Raw genomic sequence first — 16,292 nt, 5'->3', positions numbered from 1 at the left:
AACACACGGGGACGGATCACACACCACCACTTTTTCCTAATAACTAAGACGGATCAGATACCGCCACGGATGAAACACCGATTCTATTAATCCGTAACAAACGTCTCCTGCTTTAACGCACCGAGATATCCTTACGGGGCGCTAAACATCAACCTGAGTTCTTAGCAAAAGTCTCTTGCTTTAACGCACTGAGACGGACGCTAGCCGCCTTTTATTTCTACTGAATGAATTTACACTGTGATACGTTCAACTTAGCGAACAGATAATTTAGGCTTTAAACAATATGCACGGTTTGAAAATAAACAGGTCGTGCTTACCTTTTAATCATGTGAGCTAGCTCTCTGTTCGCCTCGTTTCACGATCTCAGCTCTGCCAATTCATCTCTGCGCCTTGAGCGAATCCCGGGTTTCACGGCACCAAAGACCATAAGATCTTTTTACATTAAAAATGCTTTCGTTGAATACTAGAAACTCCTACATTTTCATTGGTATGCAGATACCCAGCTATATAGTTCTTGTGAAGCTTTCAGTTAATCCAAAATGCTGCATTAAGAGTAAAAAGAGAAATCATATACCATAATTCTCCCATATTACTCTCCTTTTTTCCCATTAGGGTCCCTGTCTCTCCGTGAATCGCTACCTTATTGTGGTGGAGGGGTTTGTGTGTCCCAGGGATCCCAGGGACTATGTTGTCTGGGTGCTTTTGCCCCCTGGTATGGTCTCCCATGGCAAATTGGTCCTGGGTGAGTGACCAGACAAAGAGTGATTCAGACGACCCTTATGAGAAAAACATCGAGGGAACAATTTACCTTGCCCGGGATAGGGTTACCGGGGCCACGTCCGTGATCATCGAACAATCAAGCGTTTCATTCAAAATAGTCAACAGGGTCGCAAGAAGCGTGTGGAAAAACCAAGGCGCAAAATAACTGCCCATAAACTGAGAAAAGTCCAGCGTGCAGCTGCCAAGATGCCACACTCTCCCCTTCACTGTTTGCAATTTTTATTGAACCACTAGCAGCAGCAATTAGACAGAATTCAGTAATTAAAGGCATAAAATGCAAGAACGTGGAACATAAAATCAGCCTTTATGCGGATGATGTGTTACTCTTTCTCCAAAATTCACAAACCAATATCTCTGCGGTGATTGAATTGATAAACTCTTTTGCAAGAATATCAGATTACTCAATTAACTGGTCAAAATCTACAGTCCTACCGATTAATTGCTCCCTCCATAATTCCTCTTCTACACCACTGCAATCGGGAAATATAAAATATTTAGGTATTAATGTTTCTCCCAAGCTTGCAGATCTAACTAAATTAAACCATATCCCACTTTTAAAGAAGGTAGAAGATGATCTGGCTAGGTGGAAATGTCTACCCATATCACTCATGGGAAGGGTTGCCGCTATAAAAATGATGGTCTTACCAAAAATAAATTATTTATTCTCAATGAGCCCAACTAAACCGCCACAAGATTGGTTCAGATCTCTAGATTCATGTATGTCCAAATTCCTTTGGAAAAATAAACCCCCACGTATAAGCTTAAAAACACTACAAAAGACCAAGGATAAAGGAGGATTAGAACTACCTAACTTTCAGCACTACTTCTTAGCCAACAGGCTTCAGTTTATCTCAGTGTTAGAGTTTGTATTGTTGATTGTCATTTATGCTTAGAAATATTTACTTATATATGCTTAGAGTTTTGTAATTAGTTGTAGATTGGTAGAGGTTTTGATCCTTGATAGTCTGCAAACTTTGTGTGTATTAGACAGCACTTTGGGAGCATGAGAGGTCATACCGTGTCTTATTGTTTTATGGTAGGATTAACGTAGTTGCGTCTGTTCTAGTCTAAGTGCTCTTTGTTTAGATGAACTGCAGGAATTCCTCACCGTGTTATCTAGGATGAACCATCTAGGGTGAGGGGGGGGGCTACCCTCTTCCTGACCAAGGATGTTTGACCCTTTGATCAGCAGTCCACACACACACACACACACACACACACACACACACACACACACACACACAGGCAAGGTACTCTTTGTGTGTATGTAGACGTCATATGTTAATGAACTTATGCATATTCATGTAACCTCAATAAAAGAACAGTGGTACGGGAGAACGGACGAGAGCAACTGGGGTCAAGCGAAGGAACAGTGCCTGTCCGGTTCTCTCCCGTGCACGAGAAACATGAAGAAGCTTGCCTACTTGTGTCTTGCTTTGCAGTGTAATTATATTGTCTTCAACGTTCCAGCGGATGGGTTCAAGCTACAAACCTATCACTCAGGATGGCTAAAACATACCTTCTTAGATGAACCTTGGCTAGATGTAGAACAAGCACTTTGCAATAATCTAGAGATCTCAGACCTACCATTTATCAGCTCAAACATCCAACGACATGAATGCTTTAAAAGCATCAACATCAGCTCTTCTCTGACAGCATGGTGGGAGTTTCTGAAATTGACGGCGTCTTCATTAATCCCATGCAAACGCACACCTATCTGGAACAACCCTGACATATTACAAAACAATAATATGATAAACTTTTCAGATTGGAGTGGTAAAGGAATCAAATATTTAGAACATATACTAGAAGGAACAGAATTTATATCATTTGACGGACTAGTTACACAATATGGGATCAACAAAAAAAGATTTTTAGAATGTCAACAAATTAAATCCATAGTAAAAAATAAATTTAAACCAGGTCAAGTTGAACTACAAACACCACCAAGTGTGGTTCAATTTCTTACTCTTAAAACCCCCAAATTACTATCCAAAATATACAGAATGCTTTCTAAAACAGATGAATCAATATCACTTCCTATTGCAAAATGGGAAGCGGATTTATCAGTTAACTTAGACCTAAACTTCTGGTCTCAGATTTGCTTAAAAACCTTTCATCTAATTAGAAATTCCAGTCTTCAATTAATTCAATACAAAATATTACATAGAGTGCACTATACAGGTCATCGGATGTTCAAGATGGGCTTTACGTCTACCAACAACTGCTCACACTGCCCAACCAATTCACCAGACAATTATATCCACGCTCTTTGGTTCTGTCCACCAGTTCAGAAGTTTTGGCGCGAGATATGTGAAGACTTATCAAAGTGTCTGAAATGTAACATTCCAACTTCCCCCTTAGTGTGTTTGTTGGGCAGCTTAGATAATGTCACTTCAGAAAAGAATATAGCCCATATGGTTTTCACTGCCCTATGCATAGCCAAGAAAACAGTCCTCATGAACTGGAAAAATAAAAATATTCTTAATTCTAACCACTATAGAAATTATCTATTAGATTACATTAGTGTTGATACAGCCTCTGCCACCACATCAGATCAATTGCTCTGGGCTCCTTTGATCAGCTCCATCACCTAGTGGGGGTGGGGGGTCATAGTTTGGTCCCGCCTTCACTGTTGTGAATGTTGTGGGGGTAGGGACAGGCTTAGGGCGTCGGGGGGTTCCCCGGAGGCATCTTCCTTGGGGGGCTATATCCGGGGGTAGCGGTCATGTCCGGTTAGGGGCTCTGTTGGCTCTCGGGTGACTGTTTCCTCGTGGCTGCGTGCAGCGGGGCTAGGGGAGGGTCTGTGCTGACGGACGTGGGTTACTGACCTGGTAGTCTGGCTGCCCCTGGGTGGGTCCGGGATGGGCGTGAGGTTCTGGGGGCGCTCCGTCTCTGGGCTGGGGCCCTGGCCGGGCCTCGGGGGCTTGGGTCCTGGTTGGTGTGTTGCCGGGGTTGTGGGCGGGTGGGTGCATGGGGGCCCAGCCCTGGCGCAGGGTGCCGCCGGTGCGTCGAGCCACCTGGGGGGCTCTTCAACTGGTGGGGGAGATTGTCACATCTTGCAGGAGCTTTCCGCTCTTCAGGAACTCTCTCTGCAGGAGGGGGAGATACAGGAGAGGTGGAGGAAGATCTCAGCCTGGGCGTCTATTGTCTTATGTAGTCTGGAAGATGAGTGGATGGTAGGGTGGGTGCAGTTTTCTCTGTGGTGGGGTTGGGTGGACTGTCCCGGGCTCTGTGGGGCAGGGGGGCGCTGCTGCACTGGGCCCTGGTCTGGATGGGCCTGGGCCCCCTTTCCCTGGTGGGTCGCGGAGTATGGGAGTGCCTACTGGGGTCAGCGGGGGAGCTGGCCCCAGGGAAGGGTCACTTGCCCCTCCCTTCCTTCCCTCCCCATCTTCAGCTGCTTCCCCCTTCCCGCTCCACCACAACACATGCAGGGCCTTGGAGTAGGGGTATGTCACCAGGGTGCAGAGGAGGCTACCCCCCCTCGTTCCCCTTCTGGCTGCCTCTGCCTCAATTTTATCACACAACTTAGACATTCACATTACTCACACTCTCATTACACATACATATAGGATCTTGGGGATGGGCATGATACACGGAGTCCAAATTACCATCAGGGTGTACACCTCACCCCTGGCGTCGTTGCTCACCTCTCAATTTTGAATACACGTAGACATTGAGGGCTAGCAGGAGGGACTATGTGCTTACCTGCTGCTCTCTGGAAGGTAGCTCCATGCCCTCCTGGGTTTTAAATGCACCTTAGAACACACATGCATCAACACTACAATGAGCGGGTGGAGGGAGGTTTGGAGTCTTCTCTCACCCCCATTCTCTGCGGCCTGCTGGAGCGGGGGGGGCTAGGAGGAGGAGTTGGCCGTCCGACTGCGGTCTGGAGTGTGGGGCCTCCCTGCTGCTGCGGAGTTGGGGCGGTCTGCCTCTCCCCACCGCAGGGAAAAGGGTAACACCACCTGGGTCTGGGTGCAGTTCCACCCTCCAGGGGCAAGGGTACCTAGACCCGGTTCGTAGAGTACGCTTGGGAAGTGTGATCGTGTCTGTCTTTATGTCTGTCTCCACGTTGGTTGAGTGTGGAGTAAGTGCATATGAGAGCATGAGGGTGGGAATGGATGTATGTATCTGTGTGTGCCTGTATGTCTGTGTCTATATGTCAGGTTGGGTATCAGACGCCACCTCTCTGGGGACATCTCAGGCCCTCCAAGGTTTGGAGGCCTATCTCCCCCCACCACCACTTCCCCTGCCAGTGGCGGACTCCCTCAGACATCGGTGCGTTGGTGGTTCTTTGTGTCTGGGGATGGGCGTCCAGGTACACACCGGCTCACTCCTTGGCGGCCACTTATCTGGAGCCTTGGGCTCGCTCGGGCCACTTCGGAGGTGGGGTGCCCTCGGCCTCTCGGCCTGGGGCTTGGTCACTCAGGCACAGCTGGCTGCCGGGTGCGTCACTGCAACTCCCCCTGGCTTCTGCTCCGCGGCTGCTGAGTGAACACTCATCTGGGACTCTCCTCAGCTCTTTCTGGGACAGTGGCGCGGCTGCCCCTCTGTTGGTCTTCCTTGGTCTCTTTTTTTCTGAGGGCCTCTGGATGTCTGGAGTTTTGATCTCCTCCATACCTGCTTTATGCCCTGGAGGACGGGGCTGTGGCCCCCCCCCACACCCTCTAGCAGATCATTACATGAAGGAACCTTTTAAAAAAAACAAGCGCGTCCATGCTCACAGGTGTACACACGGGTGATCACACCCACAAACTACACCCTTTTTGGCTCCTACCTCAAAGCACACTGTGTGCTGTCGATCTTATGTGCTGCACAATAATGTTTAATATTTAGTATTTACTGTCATATTCCCATATATCATTGTGTTGTTGTTTATTCTATTACTCTTGTTCTCTTCTGCTTGTTTTCTTTTTTCTTTCTCAACAGGTGATCCAGGTGATCAATATATGCATTTTCTTTTTCTTTTTTTTCTTTTTTTTCTTTTTTTCTGCCCATTCTGTTGGTTTTTGTTTTTTGCCATTCTCCATGGCCAAGGTAAGAAAGGCTGAAAGACGACCACCACTGAACAAGACACACAAGCTGAAACGTCAAGACTGGGCCAAGAAATATCTCAAGACTGGTTTTTCTAAGGTTTTATGGACTGATGAAATGAGAGTGAGTCTTGATGGGCCAGATGGATGGGCCCATGGCTGGATTGGTAAAGGGCAGAGAGCTCCAGTCCAACTCAGACGCCAGCAAGGTGGAGGTGGAGTACTGGTTTGGGCTGGTATCATCAAAGATGAGCTTGTGGGGCCTTTTCGGGTTGAGGATGGAGTCAAGCTCAACTCCCAGTCCTACTGCCAGTTTCTGGAAGACACCTTCTTCAAGCAGTGGTACAGGAAGAAGTCTGCATCCTTCAAGAAAAACATGATTTTCATGCAGGTCAATGCTTCATCACACACGTCCAAGTACTCCACAGCGTGGCTGGCAAGAAAGGGTATAAAAGAAGAAAAACTAATTACATGGCCACCTTGTTCACCTGATCTGAACCCCATTGAGAACCTGTGGTCCATCATCAAATGTGAGATTTACAAGGAGGGAAAACAGTACACCTCTCTGAACAGTGTCTGGGAGGCTGTGGTTGCTGCTGCACGCAATGTTGATGGTGAACAGATCAAAACACTGACAGAATCCATGGATGGCAGGCTTTTGAGTGTCCTTGCAAAGAAAGGTGGCTATATTGGTCGCTGATTTGTTTTTGTTTTGTTTTTGAATGTCAGAAATGTATATTTGTGAATGTGAAGATGTTATATTGGTGTCACTGGTAAAAATAAATAATTGAAATGGGTATATATTAGTTTTTTGTTAAGTTGCCTAATAATTATCCCCAGTAATAGTCACCTGCACACACAGATATCCCCCTAAAATAGGTAAAACTAAAAACTACTTCCAAAAACATTTAGCTTTGATATTAATGAGTGTTTTGGGTTCATTGAGAACATGGTTGTTGTTCAATAATAACATTATTCCTCAAAAATACAACTTGCCTAATAATTCTGCACTCCCTGTAAAGGTTTAAATCACTGTCAATTTCAGTCATTTATGTGGGAAATAGATTCAGAGTTTGCCAACATTCCTTATCATACAGAGGTCCATTGGCTGAGTTGGGGAAAAATTCTCAACAGAGTTTTTGAGCTCAGCAAGGAAATCTATCAGTTCATGGACATGGCATGTATTATGTGGTGAAGGCATTTCAAGTGAAGCTGTCAAAAAAGCACCAGTGCAACTTGCCTCACTTTCCCTGTTGCCAAGTTATTTTGAACCAATTCAGCGCTACAGTGTTCCCAAATGCGCACTTTGCTGATAAACTGAGCGCACTGAGTTCGCACGGCGCTTTGGTGACTTTGAAGCACAAAATGAGAATTTTGAGCTGCTTCACAACCCATTTACAGTTGACGTGGAAACTGCACCTGTGCAGATTTAGATGGAGCTGCATTCTAATGGGACACTCAAGGGAAAGTAAGACATTGAATGGCCTGCAGAGTTTATTAGTTCCATTCCTGAAACAATGCCCCAGCTCCGTCTGCATGCAGCTCGGACCTTGTATATGTTTTCATTTATATTTTCTGGGGGTTTTGGCAGCATGTTCATATTTCTAACTGGCATAATTTTGACAGGATATATTTTCATGGAGAGCAAAATATTTAAAGTTAAAATTTATTTCTTTAAGTTTATTTATTCTGGAATTATATTCCTGTCTGTATTCATATTTATGTTTGAAAACATTGTTGTAGTGTGTTCAATAAATGTTTATCTTGTTTGGCCCGCAACCTAAAGTGTGCCTTGAGGTTTGGCCCCCTGTGCAATTGAGTTTGACACCCCTGATCTAAATGGTCCAAGCTCATGGGTATTAAAACGTTATCAGCACAAATGTCTTCTATGTGATTCTCAGTATGTTATTCAGAGCTCTGGTCATAATGCAGAAATAAAGGTGAATGTGCGGTACACACAACACACAATGCGGTACACCACTTCCCTGATGAGAGTTTTGCTTAACTTGTTTGACGATGCAAAGCAGTTTTATTGACTCATCAAAGATGTATCCTAGCTTCTGTGAGAAAGCTATTAGTCTGCTCAACAATTTAGCCTTTACTGAAAGCTGAGGGCTGAATAAGAATGAGAGCAGGCCTGTCTGAATGCCAGCTGAACAGCTGAGGCGCTGCAACCTCATTTGGAATCTGAACCCTCGAACGGCCCTTTCCTGTCAACATTCAGCATTGTGTGAAACAGTGTCTACCAGCCCATCACTGCCACCAGCCCTTCAGCCCCATAGGCATAGACCTGGTTCCAAAAGAAATGATGAGTTTGGCCTCTAGCAAACATAGGGCCCTCTGGACACTCAGAGCTATACATTACTACAAGAAAAGAGTTAAGATGTTTTGGATAGGAAGAGAAAAGGAAATGAAAGAATGAGGAAGGAATGACAGAAAGCAAAGAATGTTAAGGAAAGAAATGGTAGTATATGTAGGCTTGTTCAAATGTGTAACCTGTAGCACCTAAGCATCACTTAGTAGTTTAGTCAGGTTAGAATCTTTTTCCACATCTTTTATGATCACTTTTGTTCCCCGAATACTCAGGTGTGACTAATATATTCACTGTTTCACTGTTAGAGTTACCTAGTGTCATTAAGAAGCCATCCAATCTGTCAACAATGAAAAAAAAGTTTGGTCATTGTTTGCAAATAGCAAAGGAAAATGACACTGCTAGCTAAAACCTAGCTCTAGCTCAGCCAGTAAAATTATATCAGAAATATGCTCACCACAACTTCTCAGGCACTGAAGCCTTGTGTGATGGTCATGTTTTTGTCACTCAGCTAATGTCTGTGGGTCTAAATCAATGTAGCCATAATAACTTTAAAAAAGATGCTTACTTTTTCCCCATTTCCAAACAATGCACACCACATACTATCATGTGAAACAAAATGTTTTCACACATTAAACTTTAACATTCACATCTATGAACAATAACTTAAAGTAACAGTTTTTCTATATGCCTTTATTAGTCTGTCAAATACTTGTGGAGGAATTTTGGCCCACTGTTCGTTCCAACATTGAGGTTTCTGGCTATTTCTTAATTATTGCTTCCTTAAGTTCCTGACGCATTTTCTTTACTTTAGTAAAAACCAGATCAAACCAGGACTCACTGGCGAGATACAGGGAAACAAGACTAACAAGTTTAATGTAATGAAGAAGTCAAAGGACGATGGAAACGTACTTATGGCTGAACAGGAGGGGCAACGATGAGTAAAAGCAGAGGCTGTGCCCACAGTGAGATTCACACACAAATATATTTATACACTTAAACACAAAACACATTATCACTGTTGACTCAAGCCAGCAGAAAAAAACTGTATTTTCATAAAATATTTGTTATCAGGCTTAAATATGCAAAAATACTATCAACCCAAGTAACCACTGGGCTAAAATTCCCTTTTTGGCTTTTTTGTTCTGTGGACCCAATTACATGGAGGGTTTGTCACTCTACAACTTCTAATGTGGGTTCATTACCATTCTTATGTCTAAATCAAACTAGACAAAGTTCCCATACCAAAAGATGACAACTGGATCTATCGGTTGAGTAGCATTCACTATGCTAAGCAGAAGACTTATCTTCCCCATGTCCCCTTAAAGATTCTGAAAAAAGAGTGAAAGTAAGTGAAATCTACATTTATAAGTGACACATACAGTCTAACATAAAGAGCGTGACGATGAGCATTTGCCTGTGAGAGCAGAGGCATCCCTAGACTATGCTCTTTTGTCCTGTGAGTGTGGAACAGAGGTTAGCTCAGTGAATCAGTGCTGCTGAAGGACACATAGAAGTCAGAATCCAGTTTCCCAACTGCATTTCACCTTCCACTTGCTTTTCTGATGGGACTTAAGAAGTCATTTTAGTGCGCAATTCATGTTTGATGACTCTATTGATTTTCCTTTCCGCTCTGCTTTCTGCCCCTCTCTCATTCCTCTGTTTCCATCTCCCTCACCTCTCTTTTCTCCTCTCCAGCCTGCCATTCCCTATTGACTTAAGTGACCCTACAGCTCCACACTCCCTCTTGCTTTCTACCATCTCGCCAGTCCCCCCCCCCCGCTCATTGCTAGTGGCTACCATTTTCCACGGCCTTGTAGGGCTTTTGTTTTCTGAACTATTTACTATAACATAGAGCAGTGTATAAACTAAAACATGTTTCTTCTGCTTTACTAGCCAAAATGTATACTGCAGTGTATGGGAAAGGGTCATAAAGTGCTGCTTGGCAAGTATTTGGGGGGTGCTCATAGCTAATGAGCACAGTATAAGAAACAGTAATTAATTGCAATTAAGTGATTAGTTAATTCAAATCAATGACATATCTGCCTAAGCTTCATTATGTCAACATTCTGTAGTGGCCATAGAAATGTAAATTGCTGTAGAACTATGTCCCTGCTTCAAAGTCTTTAATGCATTTTAAGAGAATGTGGGGTAGAAGGGTGGGTGGGAAAAGCACTGGACTTGAATCATTATTAATCAAAATTGTTGTTTTTAATTATAATAGTTATCAATAAAACAGCAACAACAATGTGTGTATGAATATTAATTCAGCAGGAGTTAAAGTTAAACTGACGAAATGGGCCATTGACATTGTACCTACACACCAGATACTGTTTTAGTTTAGACTGTAAAATAAATACATTTAAATAAATGTTTACGTTTTAGAAAACCATTCTCAGGTGGTTGTCCCATTTGGGAATTAGCTTCCAGTGAGCTTGCACTCAAACAGAGAAGTTCTCTGTTGGGATGAACTTACTATACTGTCGGGTATTTAAGATGTCATAGGACCTTATTATTATTATTGTTACTGTCCTGTTATTATGTCTTGAGCTCAAGGCTAGTTTTAAAGATGTCTCAGGAAATGGTGCTATAATTATTTAGGGCATCTCACAGAAATGTCACAAATACTGACACAGACTCTGTCCCAAAGGACTGTAATATCAAATACAATATATTGAAATACTTTAAACTAAGATATTGAAATACTTTAAACTAAGAAGAGAGATTTATTTGCAAAACCAGCTTCTGTGGGAAGGTGCACACTTTTCATCCTATGGTGTGTTAAGCCATATGGTTAATGTGCTTCTATTACTTTAATTAAGTCTTGTGTGATACTGTCATTGAAGAATTCTTCAAACAAATCATATATTTGCATTTAAATAAAGCATACTGAAAGTTATGCGTGCCAAAAGTAGGAGTCTGTGTGAGTGGAGTTTTTTGTTGTTTTTGAGAGGGAAAGAAAAAGCTAGCCCTGATGACAGTGAGTGTGTTTTAGAGTGAGTCATACCACCCACTGCTGGTTGAAAATGAAGAGACAAAGGAGCAGACAAGTGCCCTAACCCTGGAGAGCCATCAAAACACTGAAATATACTGAGCTCACTCTGTCTGAAGTGAAGTTGAGGACACTTTGAACCACAGCCAGAGGCAACTACACACTGGGGTGGTGATAAGATAAAAGCGGATGGGCAAGGAGCTCTACTTTGGTGCACAGAGTTATGGTAAGTAGTGTAAACAGTGGAAAAATTGTGAAGCTGATGATGTGTTTAGTCTTGAAGTATGGAGAAAACTGTTTGTTTTGAGGTAAATCAGAGCAATATGATGCAAAAAAACAAACAAAACTATAGTACTGAGCAGGGGTCTTTTCCACGTGTCCCTGTTGCAACATGCCTGAGTAAAATTAGTAAAATTAGCAAGAGTATAGAATGCTTAAGTGGCAACCCCTAACCCTACTCAAGTAAATTTAACCCTTGTATGGTGTTCGGGTCTGTGAGACCCGTGTTCAGTTTTTTTCAAAAGAAAAATTAAACAATTAATTATTTTTTCACGTGTAAATGTGTTGTGTCTTTCCACTCACTCCACTTGATTATAACTGATTTATTTATAACATTTTATATAAAAGAAAAACGAGAAGCACATTAATTCATAAATGTGATCTAACAAAGGTAAAGGGAAAAAATTAACCATGTTTGCTGTTCATATGTCTTGTAATTGGGATGAAGTAAACATCTGTTGAGTAATTTAACATAAAATTGTTTGATAGTGTTAATTTGGAAAGCCAAAACTCTAGCGGGTCCACCAGACCCATGAACACTGGCTGAGTAACAAAAATACGAACACCACACAAGGGTTAAGTTAATGTAAGTGTTAGAAAAAATATACTTCTAAAACTACTTTTATTGCTCAATGTTCATTCACTCATGAGCTGCTGTAACATGAATCCAATGGCTGAATCACCACCTCAGCATGCAGTCAAGTTCTATAGTCTTGCTAATGACCTACTAAAATGGCCTGTATTTGTATAGCGCTTTACTAGTCCCTAAGGACCCCAAAGCGCTTTACACAACCAGTCATCCACCCATTCACACACACATTCACACACTGGTGATGGTAAGCTACATTGTAGCCACAGCCACCCTGGGGCGCACTGACAGAGCCGAGGCTGCCGGACACTGGCGCCACCGGGCCCTCTGACCACCACCAGTAGGCAACAAGTGAAATGTCTTGCCCAAGGACACAACGACCGAGACTGTCAGAGCTGGGGCTCGAACTGGCTAACTTCTGATTACAAGGCGAACTCCCAACTCTTGAGCCACGATCGCCCCATACCATACGATCGCCTGAATACTAATTGTATTCAGGTGTGTTGCAACAGGGACACATGGAAAAGCTTCAGGACAATGGCCCTTGAGGACTGGAGTTCGACACCCCTGGTATAGAGTATATTTAAAGAAATGCAAAAAAATGCACTCAAACATAACCCATATGTGATTCAGTTTGGGCAAAAGTCAGAGTTACAATGTACAGGGAGTGCAAAATTATTAGGCAAGTTGTATTTTTGAGGAATAATGTTATTATTGAACAACAACCATGTTCTCAATGAACCCAAAACACTCATTAATATCAAAGCTGAATGTTTTTGGAAGTAGTTTTTAGTTTGTTTTTAGTTTTAGCTATTTTAGGGGGATATCTGTGTGTGCAGGTGACTATTACTGTGCATAATTATTAGGCAACTTAACAAAAAACAAATATATACCCATTTCAATTATTTATTTTTACCAGTGAAACCAATATAACATCTCCACATTCACAAATATACATTTCTGACATTCAAAAACAAAACAAAAACAAATCAGCGACCAATATAGCCACCTTTCGTTGCAAGGACACTCAAAAGCCTGCCATCCATGGATTCTGTCAGTGTTTTGATCTGTTCACCATCAACATTGCGTGCAGCAGCAACCACAGCCTCCCAGACACTGTTCAGAGAGGTGTACTGTTTTCCCTCCTTGTAAATCTCACATTTGATGATGGGCCACAGGTTCTCAATGGGTTTCAGATCAGGTGAACAAGGTGGCCATGTAATTAGTTTTTCTTCTTTTGTACTCTTTCTTGCCAGCCATGCTGTGGAGTACTTGGACGCGTGTGATGGAGCATTGTCCTGCATGGAAATCATGTTTTTTTTGAAGGATGCAGACTTCTTCCTGTACCACTGCTTGAAGAAGGTGTCTTCCAGAAACTGGCAGTAGGACTGGGAGTTGAGCTTGACTCCATCCTCAACCCGAAAAGGCCCTACAAGCTCATCTTTGATGATACCAGCCCAAACCAGTACTCCACCTCCACCTTGCTGGCGTCTGAGTTGGACTGGAGCTCTCTGCCCTTTACCAATCCAGCCACGGGCCCATCCATCTGGCCCATCAAGACTCACTCTCATTTCATCAGTCCATAAAACCTTAGAAAAATCACTCTTGAGATATTTGTTGGCCCAGTCTTGACGTTTCAGCTTGTGTGTCTTGTTCAGTGGTGGTCGTCTTTTAGCCTTTCTTACCTTGGCCATGTCTCTGAGTATTGCACACCTTGTGCTTTTGGGCACTCCAGTGATGTTGCAGCTCTGAAATATGGCCAAACTGGTGGCAAGTGGCATCTTGGCAGCTGCACGCTTGACTTTTCTCAGTTCATGGGCAGTTATTTTGCGCCTTGGTTTTTCCACACGCTTCTTGCGACCCTGTTGACTATTTTGAATGAAACGCTTGATTGTTCGATGATCACGCTTCAGAAGCTTTGCAATTTTGAGACTACTGCATCCCTCTGCAAGATATCTCACTATTTTTGACTTTGCTAAGCCTGTCAAGTCCTTCTTTTGACCCATTTTGCCAAAGGAAAGGAGGTTGCCTAATAATTATGCACACCTGATATAGGGTGTTGATGTCATTAGACCACACCCCTTCTCATTACAGAGATGCACATCACCTAATATGCTTAATTGGTAGTAGGCTTTTGAGCCTCTACAGCTTGGAGTAAGTCAACATGCATGAAGAGGATGATTCAATTCAATTCAATTCAATTTTATTTATATAGCGCCAAATCACAACATAAGTCACCTCAAGGCGCTTCATAGATACAGAGAAAAACCCAACAATCATATAACCCTCTATGAGCAAGCACTTTGGCAACAGTGGGAAGGAAAAACTCCCTTTTAACAGGAAGAAACCTCCGGCAGAACCAGGCTCAGGGAGGGGCGGCCATCTTCTGCGATAGGTTGGGGTGAGAGAAGGAAGACAGGATAAAAGACATGCTGTGGACGAGAGACAGAGGTTAATAACAGATATGATTCAATGCAGAGAGGCCTGTTAATACATAGTCAGTGAGAAAGGTGACTGGAAAGGAAAAACTCAATGCATCATGGGAATCCCCCGGCAGCCTATGTCTATTGCAACATAACTAAGGGAGGATTCAGGGTCACCTGGTCCAGCCCTAACTATATGCTTTAGCAAAAAGGAAAGTTTTAAGCCTAATCTTGAAAGTAGAGATAGTGTCTGTCTCCTGAATCCAAACTGGAAGCTGGTTCCACAGAAGAGGGGCCTGAAAACTGAAGGCTCTCCCTCCCATTCTACTTTTAAATACTCTAGGAACAACAAGTAGGCCTGCAGAGCGAGAGCGAAGTGCTCTAATAGGGTGATATGGTACTACAAGGTCATTAAGATAAGATGGGGCCTGATTTTTTAAGACCTTGTATGTGAGGAGCAGGATTTTGAATTCAATTCTGGACAGGAAGCCAATGAAGGGAAGCCAAAACAGGAGAAATATGCTCTCTCTTTCTAGTCCCTGTCAGTACTCTTGCTGCAGCATTTTGGATTAGCTGAAGGCTTTTCAGTGAGTTTTTTGGACATCCTGATAATAATGAATTACAGTAGTCCAGCCTGGAAGTAATAAATGCATGAACTAGTTTTTCAGCGTCACTCTGAGACAGGATATTTCTAATTTTAGAGATGTTGCGCAAATGGAAGAATGCAGTCTTACATATTTGTTTAATATGTGCATTGAAGGACATGTCCTGGTCAAAAATGACTCCAAGGTAATGCCATCCAGGACAAGCACAGAGATGAGTCCACTGTCAGAGGCCATAAGAAGATCATTTGTAACCTTCACTAAAGCTGTTTCTGTGCTGTGATGAGCTCTGAAACCTGACGGAAACTCTTCAAATAAACCATTCCTCTGCAGATGATCTGGTAGCTGTTTGACAACTAGTCTTTCAAGGATTTTTGATATGAAAGGAAGGTTGGAGATTGGCCTATAATTAGCTAAGACTGCTGGGTCTAGAGATGGCTTTTTGAGTAAAGGTTTAACTACAGCTAGCTTGAAGGCCTGTGGTACATAGCCGATCATTAGAGATAGGTTGATCATATTTAAGATCGAAGAATTAATTAATGGCAGGACTTCTTTGAGCAGTTTTGTAGGAATGGGGTCTAAAAGACAGCACGGTGGCACGGTGGTTAGCACTGTTGCCGCACAGCAAGAAGGTCCTGAGTTCAATTCCACCATCAGGCCGGGGTCTTTCTGTGTGGAGTTTGCATGTTCTCCCCGTGTTTGCGTGGGTTCTCTCCGGGTACTCCGGCTTCCTCCCACCGTCCAAAGACATGCAGCTTGTGGGGATAGGTTAATTGGATAATACAAATTGCCACTAGGTGTGAATGTGCGAGTGAATGTGAGTGTGAATGGTTGCCTGTCCTTGTGTGTTGGCCCTGCGACAGACTGGCGACCTGTCCAGGGTGTACCCTGCCTCTCTCCCTATGACAGCTGGGATAGGCTCCAGCGCCCCCCGCGACCCTGAAAAGGATAAGCGGAAGCGAATGGATGGATGGATGGATGGATGGGGTCTAAAAGACACGTTGATGGTTTGGAGGAAGTAATTATTGAAGTTAACTCAGAAAGATCAATTAGAGAAAAAGAGTCTAACTTAACATCAATGGTACTAAGAGTAGCTGTAGATAATATTACATCTGTGGGATGATTACTGGTAATTTTATCTCTAATGATAAAAATTTTATTTGTGAAGAAGTTCATGAAGTCATTACTAGTTAACGTTAAAGGGATTGTTGGCTCAAAAGAGCTCTGACTTTTTGTCAGCCTGGCTACAGTGCTGAAGAGAAACCTGGGGTTGTTCTTAT

This window comes from Mchenga conophoros, linkage group LG11, assembly GCF_057382185.1.
Source record: "Mchenga conophoros isolate Kocher_MC1m ecotype Shallow Benthic linkage group LG11, M_conophoros_male_GT1.1, whole genome shotgun sequence".
NCBI lineage: Eukaryota > Metazoa > Chordata > Actinopteri > Cichliformes > Cichlidae > Mchenga > Mchenga conophoros.
Note: the sequence above shows the minus strand (reverse complement) of the source record.